This window comes from Bidens hawaiensis, unplaced genomic scaffold (genome assembly GCF_021521415.1).
Source record: "Bidens hawaiensis isolate Kalapana, Puna unplaced genomic scaffold, B.hawaiensis_p1.1 tig00010347_1, whole genome shotgun sequence".
NCBI lineage: Eukaryota > Viridiplantae > Streptophyta > Magnoliopsida > Asterales > Asteraceae > Bidens > Bidens hawaiensis.
This window is the reverse complement of record NW_027491785.1, coordinates 427418-442450: the sequence shown is the minus strand read 5'-3', so window position 1 is coordinate 442450 and position 15033 is coordinate 427418.

The following is a 15033-nucleotide window of genomic DNA, read 5'->3' as shown; positions in this document are numbered from 1 at the left end:
ACTTAAAATTGCAATACACTAAATATGTCTAGATGAATGTGAAGCATTTAAAAGAGTATTAAAATATCTTTACAAGAAACGAAAGACTATAATTTAAAAGAAGAAGTCAGAATTCAAACCGGTAGATTACTCTAAACTTTGTTATATTCAAAGATAACCTAATGTAAATTTCGGGATATATTCTCATGTCAGCAGATAAATCTATCTCATGGATGAGTCATAATGAACTGATAACAACAACCTAAGTCATAACAACATAATATGTTGATTAATTACAACGTTGTTGTCAATAAATGTTGTTGAATATTTATTAGTGGACTTATAAGTTTTATTAAACTCCAAATAATTTATATATTGAAGACTAATTGTGATAACGTCAGCTACCATGTTTTCTCAAACAGTAACAGTTTGATAGGTGCTGCATTAAATTTTGATATGAAATTAATTATTCGTTTATGAACGAATTGAGGAATCTAAATTTTCATATCGAATACATTCATGATATGCTTAAGGATCCTATAACTAAAGGTCTATTACCCATAAGTATTATGAAAGCACTTATAATCATGAGGGGTTTATTAATGACCACGTACAACTGCATATCGTACTATGAATGATTAACTATTATATTTCCTCATCAGTTTGATTTTGTACGTCTCTTAATATGTTCTGCATGCATAATGACATATAGACGAATTAATATACAAATCAAACGTTCTGAAGGGTTTACTTGAAAATTTTGATCATAACTACTTAGGTTTTAAATAAGGACTGCAATATGATTAATGGGGGTCTTGAGCTGATGTTCAATTCAATGACTGTATTTCTCTGCTCCAGTTTAAGTTTAAAGCTAAAATGAGTGTTAAGTCCTGATCAGGCTTATCTAATACTATTAATAATGATTACTCGACCAAGTGGGAGAATGTAAGAATAAATATATTTTATATATTTATTTATATGGCCATCATTATCATTTATATAATAATAGATCAAAATAATTTATTATACCTTATTATATATTAGCTTAGTAATTGTTGATGGACCACATTACTCTTAATAGCTAATAAAGGGTTTCCCCTTGGGTGTATATATAGAGAGAATAAATTAACATCATAACCTAATCTCACACAAATAAGAAATCATGTGTCTCCTCTCTCTTCTAAACCGGGTTCCTCTCAAGAACCCTGACCATCCTTAACTATACATCCTAAAGGGGAACTCGATCAAGATGACAAACATGTCGACTACATCATACCCTGCTACGGTTACTACTCTCCTTGCTGTAACAGGTTCATAGGTTTAATATTTATCATGTTTTCTATTGTTTACATGAAGAACTAATCAACATTGACAAAAACCCTTACTTTTTCTACAACTACAAACATCCACAAACTCTATTAAAAATAGTATATTTCTATATATATATATATATATATATATATATATATATATATATATATATATATATATATATATATATATACTATTGAAAAAACAATTTATTTCCACTTATCTTGTAAAAGGGTATAGTTAAGGTTGTTAACCGAGAACTAAAGTAAAATATAAGTTTTCAATCAAATAAATGTTCATCTAACGTTTGTTTTTTAATAGCTCCATATTTGATAGGTTAATGTTAGTGTTTTGGTTAAAAAATATCAAAGCAATTTAATGATCAAATTTTGTAAGTGAGGTTGCGCACTTTTCAGGATATGGCAAGTGTGTGAGTGTTAAAGCAGTAAATGGCTTAGAATATACGAGGAAAGCCCTTGATCCCTGTCAGGATCTCCGATATAAAACTTCGGGAGGGGATAATTATCCGTCTGCCTCATAAATACTATTAAGTAAACAAACGTTTACATGTTGAGAACTATTAATGAACGATTGCTAGAGTACAGAGGTGTGCATGTAGTGAGGTGCAAGTGTGCTATTTTGTTCATCATAGCCCCATTTATATAGTAATCGACATGCCACAATTAATATTATTAATTTGGTCTTCAAACTAGCTGTTGGACCTTGCTCAGCTTAGCTTCCACGCAGTTCTTCATGTAGAATTGGTCTTCTAGCCGTTAGGTGATCATTTAGATGATCATTTAGTTAAGGTAATCTTCATAAGCATAACTAACGCCGAGAATCCTACCTGTTTATTGAGTTTTTAATGTGATCATTACTTTTAGCAGTTGCAAGACTCATTTCAGATGTTTAATTAATCCATGCATTTAATAAGCTTTAATGTTAATTAAGTCACTAATGATTACCAAAATATATCCGTTAGCGAGAAAAATAAAGAGTTCATGATACATAACTTATCTGGGATCCCGATTAGCAAGATAACAATACTCAAGATATTAAGGGATATTTTGACCAACAACAATTAAATTACAAGAAAATTAATGACAGACATAAGATACACATATTATTAAAATCTTTAATCCGTCATCTAATTAATGAATCTCCTCCGGTTTCGGCCACAAATGATATTATTAAAGTAGATTAGGGTTAGGTAAAAAAAAAAACTATGTTATCAATTTATCATAACATGTATACAATTAATGATTACAATTGGAACAAGGTTCACTTATCGGTTATCTTCTTACATTATCATTTCAATTATACGTTTCTTTAATGATATCAAACATGATCTACCAACTCTTTGCATGTAAACTCAAATCCAAATTGATGATAATGACGAACCCATTATGAGACACACCCGCATCGAGCACCAAAATAGAGACCCAAGACGGATCTTGATTCTTTTCTTTACATGTGAAAAGACCGCTTAATAGAACCATAATTTATTTTCAAAATTTTAAATTTTCAGAATAACAAAAGGCATATTACAAATAATATTTGATGCATAAAACCATTGCATTAAACCACAAAATTGGACAATATATATTCTCTCTTTTTTAGCACATTATGCAAATTCTTGCATTGAATATAATGTTTGGTTGAATCAATGGAAATGGCAATCATCAATTATCACATCAATTTTGTTGGTGCTTGAGATTATACCCAATAAAAAAGAATACATGTGTGATAAGTATGTATGAGTTTCATATATTTGACTTATCAAAAGGATATATAGCATTAATCTTGTTAAAAGGTTGTGTGACATATACGAATCTTTCTCATATAAATGTTACATTCAATTACGTGTACCTTGTTATTGTTCAATGAATGGTAAATATGTTGGTATAAAAGTTGGTGAATGAAAGTTATCGGAGAAAAATAAATGGATTAAAGGCGTATATGAGATATATAGTATAAAGGGTGAATTGAAACTTAAAAGGAACATATATATTGAGTTTTATATTGATTTCAAATTGGTACAAAGGCTTCAATCTCTTGTATCTTGTTATTTTTCGGTGAATAGTAAATATGCGAGTACTGTCGTCTTTGGTTCTGTATATATATTGAAGATTGGGTTGATTTCTAGCTAATCGATGTAATTTTATCCAATAGTCTTAATCCCATTCGACGAACAAAGGAAATGAAAAATGACGATGTATGTGGTTCTGTTATCGGTATGTTGGTGGCTATTGAGAGTTACAAATGAAAAAAGCATTCATAGTGAGAGATCATGAAAAACATCAAGGTAAACATGTTCTTGTGGGTCAGACATACCGAAATTGTCATATTTTGATTGTGATAAATAATGTAGTTTGGAATGTAATTGGGCATGATGCATGCTAAGCACTCTTGATTTGGTTTCCGTTTGTGATGTACTATTTTAATTCAAGCTTCTTGCTAACGCTTTTTATAATATTTATGTTTGATCATATGTTGCGTGGGGCTCTTCCGCAACCTCCTAAGTCCTACCCCTCATTTGACCTTAGGTAAGTCCATACTAACAACGTTAATAACTTATATCGTATTTATTGTATTTTGGATACATATCACAAAACGAGTAGATGAAAAGATATGATACAGAGACTAAAAACATTAATATTTAGAAGATACGTACGTAAAAGTTTGAAAACAGTAAAAATGCATATTAGCCTACGGGTTTCGGCCCTTGGGAAAGGGAAATGGTGAGGTGGAAAAAACCATGCCGTGGAACATCGTGTCACCTAAGATCACCATCAAAGAGAAAATCCATTATTATGAGAAAACCCAGCCTTAACCGTACATGTACTGCACCCATGTTATTAAACCAGAAGACTAATTGTTGTAAAAACTAATATAATAGTGAAATTCAAGGATAACGTGAAACCACGTAGCTCTCATGGCCTTGTAAACAAAAGATGTGAAATAATATGCTTCCATTATAATTATGTAAACTATACTCTTCATATAGATTATTCTATTGGCCGTAAAGCTCATTTTATGAATGGAAATAGAAATCACCACGAAACTTTTTGGTGGGCCTTTTGTTATTCCATTTAACCACGAATTTATATGTTACACGATAACTAGATACTGATATACGACTTTCAACATGTTTTTGTCATGTTAAAATTATTACGCGTAAACAAACTAGTAATTAGTGTTTTTATGGTTTATCGGTTCGTGAATAGAATTTATTAACACTTAGAACTCGTCCCTGCGAACTGCGAAGGATGGCAATAGACAAACCATGAGGATTTCATTCGATCGAAAAATAGAAAAGTGTGTGTATATATATATATAGGGTTTGGATCAAATACAAATGAAATTAACATGCTAAACGTGAGAATCAAGTAAAGTAATTATGTAATTACATTATAGAGTAATTATCATAGAGTAATTACATAATTACTCCACTTGTATATATAATTACTCTACTTGATTCTCACGTTTAGCACGTTAATTTTATTTGTACGTTAACCTTCCCCTATATATATATATATATATATTTATATAAGAAGTAAATTCCACCAACTTCTTATTTGAATTCAAATCTTAAATCACTTTATAAAACCCATTATTAACTTTTAGGCAAGATGTTTGATCAATATCATTGTTTTTTATAAAAAATTTCAGGTTTATAAAACTTATCAATTATATTTAGTGGGTAATTTCAATCTCTCCACAAAATATTCATATTGCGCAATATTTTATAGTCGTTGCATCTTTTGATCTTGAATCACATATGTTAGGTGTAATGAACATGTTGATTTGTTGTTATGGCTTAAGATTCTCCATTAAGTGTTTCATCATATATAAATGAACAAATAACGTCATAAGACATCACATTATCTTGATCATTATCAAAATCAAGGGATTAAATAGAGTTTAAACATTGTTATAATAAGAGTAAGCATTATATTATGGTGCAATTAGGAGAGTACCAAATGCCACTATGATATCATTTTGGTGGCGAATACGTGAATGTTGGTTCCAGAAAGTTGTCGTTTTGACAAGTTTTATTATAGATGTGTAGAGAATTTAACATTACTTATTTTAACAGTCATTTGAATCACTAACTGACCATTTACTCACCTGATTATCTTCATTTGAATCTCAAGAAAAAACCCACAATAGGTGAGCAAACATCATAACCTAAGCGTGTTTGTTTCACAGAATTCGCGAGAATTCAAAGGAATTGGAATTAAAATCCCATGACATGGCATGTTCGTTTCGCTGGAATTGGAATCTTAATTCCATTTTGGTGTGTTCGATTCAAAGAATTGGAATTGGAATTGGAATTTAATTCCTTCAAATTCTTTCAAATACAGGAATTTCAAATCCTTCCAAAATGTGAAGGAATTCAATGAAATTCATTAGAATCTTATCTCGAGTTTTTTTTAACGAGGACAATGAATAAAACATTTTAGTTTCTTTACTTTTTTTGTTTTTAATTTATATTTTGAGTTATGAATTTTTTTTTATTATTATTTTTGAATATTTTTTTGAGGGGTTTTGATCTTAATAGAAAACCCATAAAAAATCAAAAAAAATAATTAAAAAATCATAACAAAATGTAAATAAAAAACAAAAAATCTAAAAAATCTAAAAAAACTAAAATGTTTTCGCTGTTATCATTGTTAAAAAAAAAACTTTCTTGATTCGTAGTAACTTGTCAAACGAACACATTAAAAATGTATTTGGATTTCAATTCCCCACAATTCTAATTCCTATTGGAATGTTCAAATTCAAAATCTAATTCCTTCAAATTCCAAATCCTATCAAATTTCAATTCCATTTTATTTCGTAAAACGAACGCGCCCTTTATATTTCATCAAGTATCTCCCTCTTTTTACATGAAGTCTTTATTAATTAGTAAGCATAACTTGGTAATTAATAAATTACCATTTTAAAGTAAGGATATTTTGTGGGTATACTTTCTTAGATTGTAAAAACACAATAAAATATTAAATTTAAGTATACAAAAGTTCAACAAACACAAATAAATAAATAATAATCAAAATATTGAAAAAATGTAAGATAATAATAAAAATGAATAATACAAAACAATGGAACACATAGAAGATAAAATAAAATAAAAAATAAATAAATAGTTGAGTGAAATGATCATGTTTAGAAGGGGGTATAACAAGTAAGAGAGAGCAATTTAACAAAACCATTATTAAATATGTTGTCAGTGACGAATCACGATATTAACCGCTCTCAACATTAAACACAAAGGTATTGTAAACAAAATCAAAACTTGTAGCACTTGAAGACTGAGAGTTTCACCTTAGATCATATTGTTAATTTCATTACATGTAATAATCCTTAATTAGTTTAAAGGACTTAAACTATATATGGATCTTTCTATCTACAATCTATATAGCTTAAAAAGATGAAGCCCATGTTACATAATATGGAAAGTGGCAGACTTTGAGGATCATGTGCTCTTTAACTTGACCCTTCAAAAAGGAACACTCACAACTATTCTCGTGATCAAAATGGTCATATGGTACCTATACGTGGTCCTCCTATCATATCAATAATGAATAATCCCATCATTCGTGAACCTTCACGACACATTGGTTCATATTTTTTTCAAATACACCGCTTTAGTTTGTTAAATTTTGGCAAACAGCGAGTTCACGCGTTATAGATTCTAAAAGCTTATCTAAATGTGGCCCTCTACAAGATTTTGGTGAGGTCCCCATAATTGCTATCGCGCAAGTGAAGATTTCTTAAGATATTTTTTTTATGTTTTTATGTTTGATAGAGATTTGCTTTCATGATTAATCGACCAATTATTGTTCATTTTTGAATTATTTATGCTATTAGAAACAAAATTCGTACGATTATTACTCTCGTGATCTTCACAGGTTTCCAATATCGCTAAACGAGTTAACTATAGATTATTCTGATCAACTGTTCATTGGCATACTAAGCATGAACCGTTGGTATTAATGGTTAGTTTTATAATTTTAAAAATAGTTATCAATAAATAATAGGCTAACTATTTAAAAAATCATATTTAATTTGAATATCCTTAGTATAATTATAGAAATATGAAATGTAACACTGTGCAAAGGAGGTTTGCCAATCCTTGTCACCTATGTCACTTTCGACAAAGTTGTCGTTGTCATCGGCATCATGTGATTAAAGATTAAAAACCGAAAAGTAGCTTAAACAAGGGATCGGTCATTGTGTAGCTATGCATTCGGGTTCTACAAAGTCTAGTTAATAAACAGTTACTGTATTGTATTTTCTTCATGTTTGAGGTTTAACAATGTTTTATAATATGTCACCTTTTAATTTAAATATATATATATATATATATATATATATAGGTAAAGGATGGAATACGAAAATCCTTTATCGTACAATAGGTACGCGGCATTCTGAAACGTCCATCTTCAATAACCATCCTAACCTAAAATCACAAATACGCGAGCCGGCCTCCTTCGTCGATTCCGTCCACCTTCGCTATCGCCGTTCAACGATTCCGTCCACCATCCACCTTCACGACCACCATCTTCTTCCGACACAACCATCGATCGTTGCTCACATGTCAATTGATAAAATTGCCCAATTGAAATTGAAATTGAAATTGTTGAACTAATTGATCAATTAAACTTTGAAATTGGTCCAATTAATCATCAATTTGAAGTTTCAATTAATCAATTTTGAGTTTTTGCAGAAACCCAGTTGCAGACGTTCCATATTTTGTTCATATGGTCGAATCAATGATCAAATTAACAGTCGATTGATGATTTGTTTGATGATTATGAGATTATATGAAATGATTTCAGTGTTCAATTTCATTTTTACATGTGTTTAATTTATTTTTTTTGTTAGTTTTAGAAGTTCTGAACAGCCAGAACTTCTTAAAACTTCTAAACTTTTTATCAGAACTTCTAAACTTTTTTGAACATCCAGAACTTTTTAGAACTTCTAAATTTTATCAGAAATTCTAAACTTTATTAAACAACCTGAACTTCTTAGAACGTATTAGAATGTTTAAATTTGTTCATTTTTTTTTTGAACACCCAGTGCTTCGTTGAAAGTATTAGAATGTTTAAAGATGTTCTTTTTTGGTCAGAACGTTTAAAGGTATTCAGTTTTGTTTCAGAACATTTAACATAATATTTTGAACCCTAATAAGAGCTCGATTGAGTGCGTTATTTCTGCAATTCCATATTGATTGATGAATCTAAATGCTTCTACACATCAATTCGATTGATTAAATCATCATTTTGGTGTTTATTTTGGTCAGAACGTTTAAACTTGGTATAAACATGAACCCTAATCAGAGCTCAATTAAGTGTGTTAATCTGTATTTTCATAATCGATTGATGATTCTAAAGTCTCTTACACATCAATTCGATTGATTAAATCATCAATTTTTGATCAATTTGAAGATTTTTAATGTTCAGTGACGTTCTTTTCAATTTTGGGTTTTGACTTTTGAGATTTCATACTGTAAGTTGTGATTAGAGTTTAGAAATTGGATGAGATATATTAAGGAGTTCTGAATTTGGATCGGAATCGATTTTAAATCGATGAATTTGATCGTGAACTACTGTTTGGGTTATTTACCAAACTGCCACCGCGTGAAATTGAAATCGATGACCAGCAGCGTCGTGTACGTAATGTACGATAAGTCATTATTGTACAATAACTCACCCCTATATATATATGTTTATTTTATTTTATATTATGTAATTTTAGAAGAAAAGTATGTATTATAAAATTAATAACAAGTTATAAAAATATTAAGCATACTACAAGTTAGAAATAAAAACAATAAAAAATGAGGACCCTTTCTCAACTGGTCAGGCTTGGGTCAAGTGTTATTTTGGACCCTTGTTGTAATATCTCATCATGATCCATGAAGCAATAATAATACTTGTATGGTTGTGCCAACTACTTACTCTTTGTCAGCCATTATGCGTCTCCTCACGCTCGTTGTAAATAAGTTTAGCGATGGTTATATTTTTCTCTTTCTTCCTTCTCCACGTGTGTTAAATATGTTGTTCGAAATTGTGTTTCAAGGTTAGATATAATAATTATGTGATGAGTTATGATTTTGGTTGATTAAGGTTTTTTGAGTGTGTATGTTTATTTGTTTAATGGATTCTAATTTTTAAAAATATTCGGGTTAGTTATTTGATTTAGTGGGTGGGTCTATGCTCAACGGTTTTAGTTGGTGGCAGACATAAATCGTGGTACTTAAGGATTTATGTATACAAGAAGTCAGAAGATGATTGATTAGCATGATAATAAATATCTTAACATAAAGAAAAGATAATTTATTATTATTATTATTATTTTTATTTTTTAACGACCAACTAAGTAACGTCGGGTACTCCGTACGTGGCCCTCGTTGGCTAAAGGTAGCCCCAGCCGGCCACTATTCCGGACGGACAGAGCCCCTAGCAGTCCACCTATTGAGGGATTCCCCGGATAAAACCCGACCCCTACACCCGCCAAACGGCACGACAGCGAGGAGCCGGTAAAACCGAGTGAGATCAGGACTCGAACCCTGGCTTGCCAAGGTCATCCCTCATATCTCCCATATAAATCGGTGATAGTGAGGTTTGAACCACCTATCTCACTTGTAAAAGTGAGTGCTCTACCATTGAGCCACATCCAATTTATTATTATTATTATTTTGAAAAATAGAATACTTATATAAAATGATTAAGTTTCTGTTTAAATAAACTAAAAAAATTATTGTTTTTAAGTGTATTAATAAAAATTGGGACCTATATTGATAACCAAAAACCCTTGATGTATAAGCTTTTGTCATCATCGTGTCGAAGCTATTTCCATTGACCCAATTGTCAATTTTAAAAACCAAATCCAACCTAATATTCGAAATCCGTCGAAAAAAGCCAAAATCTCTTGATTTTGTTTATGGAAACGAGTCAATATTTTATAATTTAATTTTGGATTGCAATTATGTAGTTAAATTTGATTATTGGTAATGAATAGTATTACGATGATGATGACGATAAACACAATGAATGAAAAGGAAGATGAAATAAGATACAATACGTTTAAAAGGGTGAGTATTTAATCAATAAGTTTTTGGCTTAACAGGTTTTCTAATTACAACATTTTAAGTTATCACCACAACTTAATTTTTTCAGTGTCTCACATTCAAACTTGACCACAACATCCTCAATGTAAGATTACACACATTCTAATCCTTTAACGCGTCATATCATCTTCATTGCTATAGCCATTTTCGTAATTCGTTTACTTGACATAAGGATGTATGTTCATTAGGCCGTCATCGATCACCACCGCCACCATCAATAATGTTACCATCAACTCGCACAAACTATGTTGCTTAGAGAGGCCCATGTGTATTTATGAGGCAACAATCCCTTTCTTTTTATGGATATTGTGGTGATCATAGTCCGGTTTTACCGCTTTTAATGAAACTTCTAGACTGAAACAGTGACTACAATTTCGACAAATGACAAACCAAACTGAGCTTGCACCGACCAGTTTAGCGGTTGTATTAGTTAATTCTGTTTTTTTTTTGCTTAAAATCATTAATTTGAATTGAAAATGTCAAAATGATAAAGGGTGTTTTTGAATATATATATATATATATTCTAAAATGAAAAGAAAATTCTACGGGTTAAATGACAAATTTCAAGTTCTAAATGGGTGACCACGCAATCACCATTAAACTGTCAAATCGGTCGAGTTACTTTGGTTCACATATAGTTGTTCAATTTCAAGGATTATCAACATTGCTAATAAATAATATTAATTAGTAATTAATTAATTAATCAATTGTTTAAGGTAGAATGTTTCTATATTCCTAAATTGGCTATTTTAATTTTTTTTTGGGTAATTAAATAAATGTTTAAACCTAGAATGTGGCTTTGCTTCTCCAATGACAATATGTAGTAGTATTCAATGCCAAACTCGAAATTCACCAATAGAGAATTTATGGCATTGTGGATTAAATGGTCCACACCTTTCTAGTGGTAAACCAATTCAATTCATCCTTTTAAAAAGGCACATTTGCCACATTGACATGGCAAAAGGGAAAATGATATTAGATCAATTTCACACTAGGAATATTCTCTATTTCAGCCTATATAATGGGTTTGTTGGAATAATCCTTCTTTTTGACTTCAACCAAAGTCATTATTAAATCAATCATGATTATGTAGTTTGTCATTTAAAAAAAAAACCCTTAATATAGAAGACACTAGCATGTAATAATGAAATGTGTTAAATTAAAAAAATGTCGAATATGCGGGTTGTTCTATAAAATCTTGTTAGTTTTTTCATAAAAAGATGATTGTTTATTTGTAATAAAGAATCAAGTAAAATGATTCAAGAAGTTAATATCTTACTAAATTCTTGCACTGAAAAATTAAAATGGTGGAAAGCAAAAATGTACATAACTCGACATTGGTATTACTCGATTGCGAGACACGTAACAAACGTACAAAAGAGTATTTACAATGTATAGCACATAATAAAGCACATTTGGCCACATAAACTAGCCTGAGATATAATAACAGCATAATTAAAAGTTAAAACCATGACCAATGATCCATGAATGAAATGAAAATAAATAAATAGGATTAAAGAGTATTGAGTAGTCACTATTAATCAAATATCAACCACAATGATAGACTTTAACTGACCCAAGTTTCCAACTTCTTAATAGAGTAAATGTGTGGGGTCAGCCATGAAGTGTTTCTATTGATGAATAATATAAACATATTATGATATTAGTAAAGCTCAAGTTATTGTCAACATAAGCTTTTTACCTCTAATTATGAAAAGGGAATCTCGCTCCAACTATAAAAAAATCTTTTCTTTTGGTTCCATTTACAAACTCAATAATGGGGCATTAATAATTATCTGGACACAATCTCCCAAGGGTCCCATATAGGACTATCCAATATCAATAATGTAAAAGTTCATGTACATGTGAGGAGCTATAAGGAGTGTTAATGAAATGCAGGGCATTAGAACATGATCTATAGAAACATTGTAGGCAACAAGTAGTTGATTAACATCATGAAATAACATCACATGTGAAACTAAATGTGCACCAAACCATATATGTGTCAATTGACCCCCACCCGTTTCAAACTAAGCATGTGCGTAAATTCAAACTTATAATACAAAGCAAGGTTGAATTAGAAGCAAAATAGTGGCATCTGATCTAGCGGATATTATGTACAAGAAGACTTTAAAGATGGAAACAAAACAGTGGGACCGGAACAGGTGAATGCCTATGGATATTAACTGAATTATATCTGTGTTTCAGTTTTCATATTCATTTATCATAATTCAATGCAAATGTGACCCGGAAAAAAAGGAACATTTGTCTAGTCAAGAATGCACTTGCATTGGTGGAAGGCAGTGTATCTTTCAGTTCAGGAACCAGACTAAGTTCATAATAATGATACGAAGATACTGTGCTTTCATATCCTCATTGCAGAAAATAACCGAACCAAAAGATATTGCATCGCATCGCGTTCTTTCAAGTGTCAAATGAGTTGTTATTTAGGTTTGACTCTCTGCAATCAAACCAATTACTAAATTAGAAGTATAGGCCACTAATAAGACTTCAACAAGTTATATAAACATGACAAAAATGTGCTTTTAGCTATCCACTTGGCAAGTATATCTCATATTATCTTTATATCCTAAAGGACCATAGTTTATTTCATATCAGCATACATAATGTAGTGGACAGTATGATACATTTGTATAACATAATCACACGTAAGAGAATGTGAACCAAAATATCATAGTAGATTATTTACCCATGTATCATATATTCAAGAATTCTTAATAGACATAAACTGATAATGACATTATAATTGGTTGCAAGGTGTAAACGAGCTCAGCTGCTCGTGGATCATTCAATAGCTTTACAAGATCGAGCTTCTTGCACCTTGATTAGGCCCATGAGCTTAAACGAACCTATTGTTTATGCAAATATAGCATAATACAATACATAACTATATATATATAGTTATGATAAAAGAAACTAGATGATATGTTATGTTATAAATATAAGAGTTAATAGCCATTTTCGTCCCTGTGGTTTGCTACTTTCGCCACTTCAGTCCAAAATTTGTATTTTTGTCAATTTAGTCCTCATAGTTTTAAATATTAGCCAATTACGTCCTATCCGTCTAACGGCATCCAGCTATGCCGTTAGTTCAAGGGTATTTTTGTCTTTCTCCTTTTTATTTTGAGTTATTGGTCATTTTCGTCCCTGTGGTTTGATACTTTTGCCAATTCAGTCCAAAGTTTGAAATTTTGTCAATTTAAGTCAGTTTTTTTTTCTATAACCCTAGAGAGCATTATCCAAGCCCAAAACAAGTCTGCATTTACTATGTCGACAACAGTAATCATACCCCCTCCTCTCGTATTTAGTTTCTAGACGGTTCCTAAACTCTCCCCCATGGTGGAATTCAATGGTAAAGTGGTCAAAGCAATTCTGTGAAACCGAATTGTACGGAAAAAACTAAAAATCGTTTCTTTGATGAATGCATAATATTTAGGGTTTAGAGATTAACATATCATAACGAAAATCTGGGTCGTAATCAACTATTATACATTAATCAACAAAACAATTTTTAGTTTTTTCTGTATAATTCGGTTTCAGGGAATTACCTTGACCACTTTACCATTGAATTCCACCATGGAGAAGATTTTAGGAAATGTCTAGAAACTAAATATAAGGGGAGGGGGGGTATGATTACTGTTGTCAACAGAGTAAACGCATACCATTATTTGAGGTTGCTCGATGGTTTTGGGCTTGAATTATGCTCTTCAGGGTTATAAACAAAAAACATAAAAAATAAAAAAAACTGAATTAAACTGAACATTAAATTGACAAATTTTTAAACTTTGGACTGAATTGGCAAAGATATCAAACCACAGGGACTAAAATGACCATTAACTCAAAATTAAAAGGAGAAAGACAAAAATCCCCTTAAACTAACGGCATAGCTGGATGCCGTTAGACGGATGGGACGTAATTGGCTAATATTTAAAACTATGAGGACTAAATTGACAAAATTAAAAATTTTGGACTGAAGTGGCAAAGTAGTAAACCACAGGGACGAAAATGGCCATTAACTCTAAATATAATTAGTTATAGAGTTTTTTGTTGTCTTTAGCCCACAGGCCCGTAATAGGTTTGTCTAGGCCCGTTACAACATTCAGATATATTACTATTCCAGTCTCTTTTGCATAAATAAACAACAAACAAATCGAGTCCGAGCTCGATCTTGTAAAATTATTCACGAACTGAGCTCGAGTTTTAAACATAGAGCTTGAAACGATCCGGGCAAACTGCGAGCCAAGCTCGTTTATATCCCTAGTTGGTTGATTACCGTTAAAAAGCTAAAAAAATCTCATTTCTGGGAATGACAACCATGGGGCCAGATTAAATATAAACCAGGCCATTAGCCACTCGGAGCCATTATTGATCATGGTGCAAGTTAGCAACATCCATCTCAATCATCCTTATCCTGTGCTAATAATCATATCAAACTCACCCTCCACTTACACTATGGAGTGAGAAATCATGTTCTGATATGTCCCAAACTGATAATATTTCAACAAAGAAATCATATCGGACTGTTGACAAAAGGACACCCTTTCTGGGCTTTGAAGAGTTAAATCTTTTAACCGACTCTCATA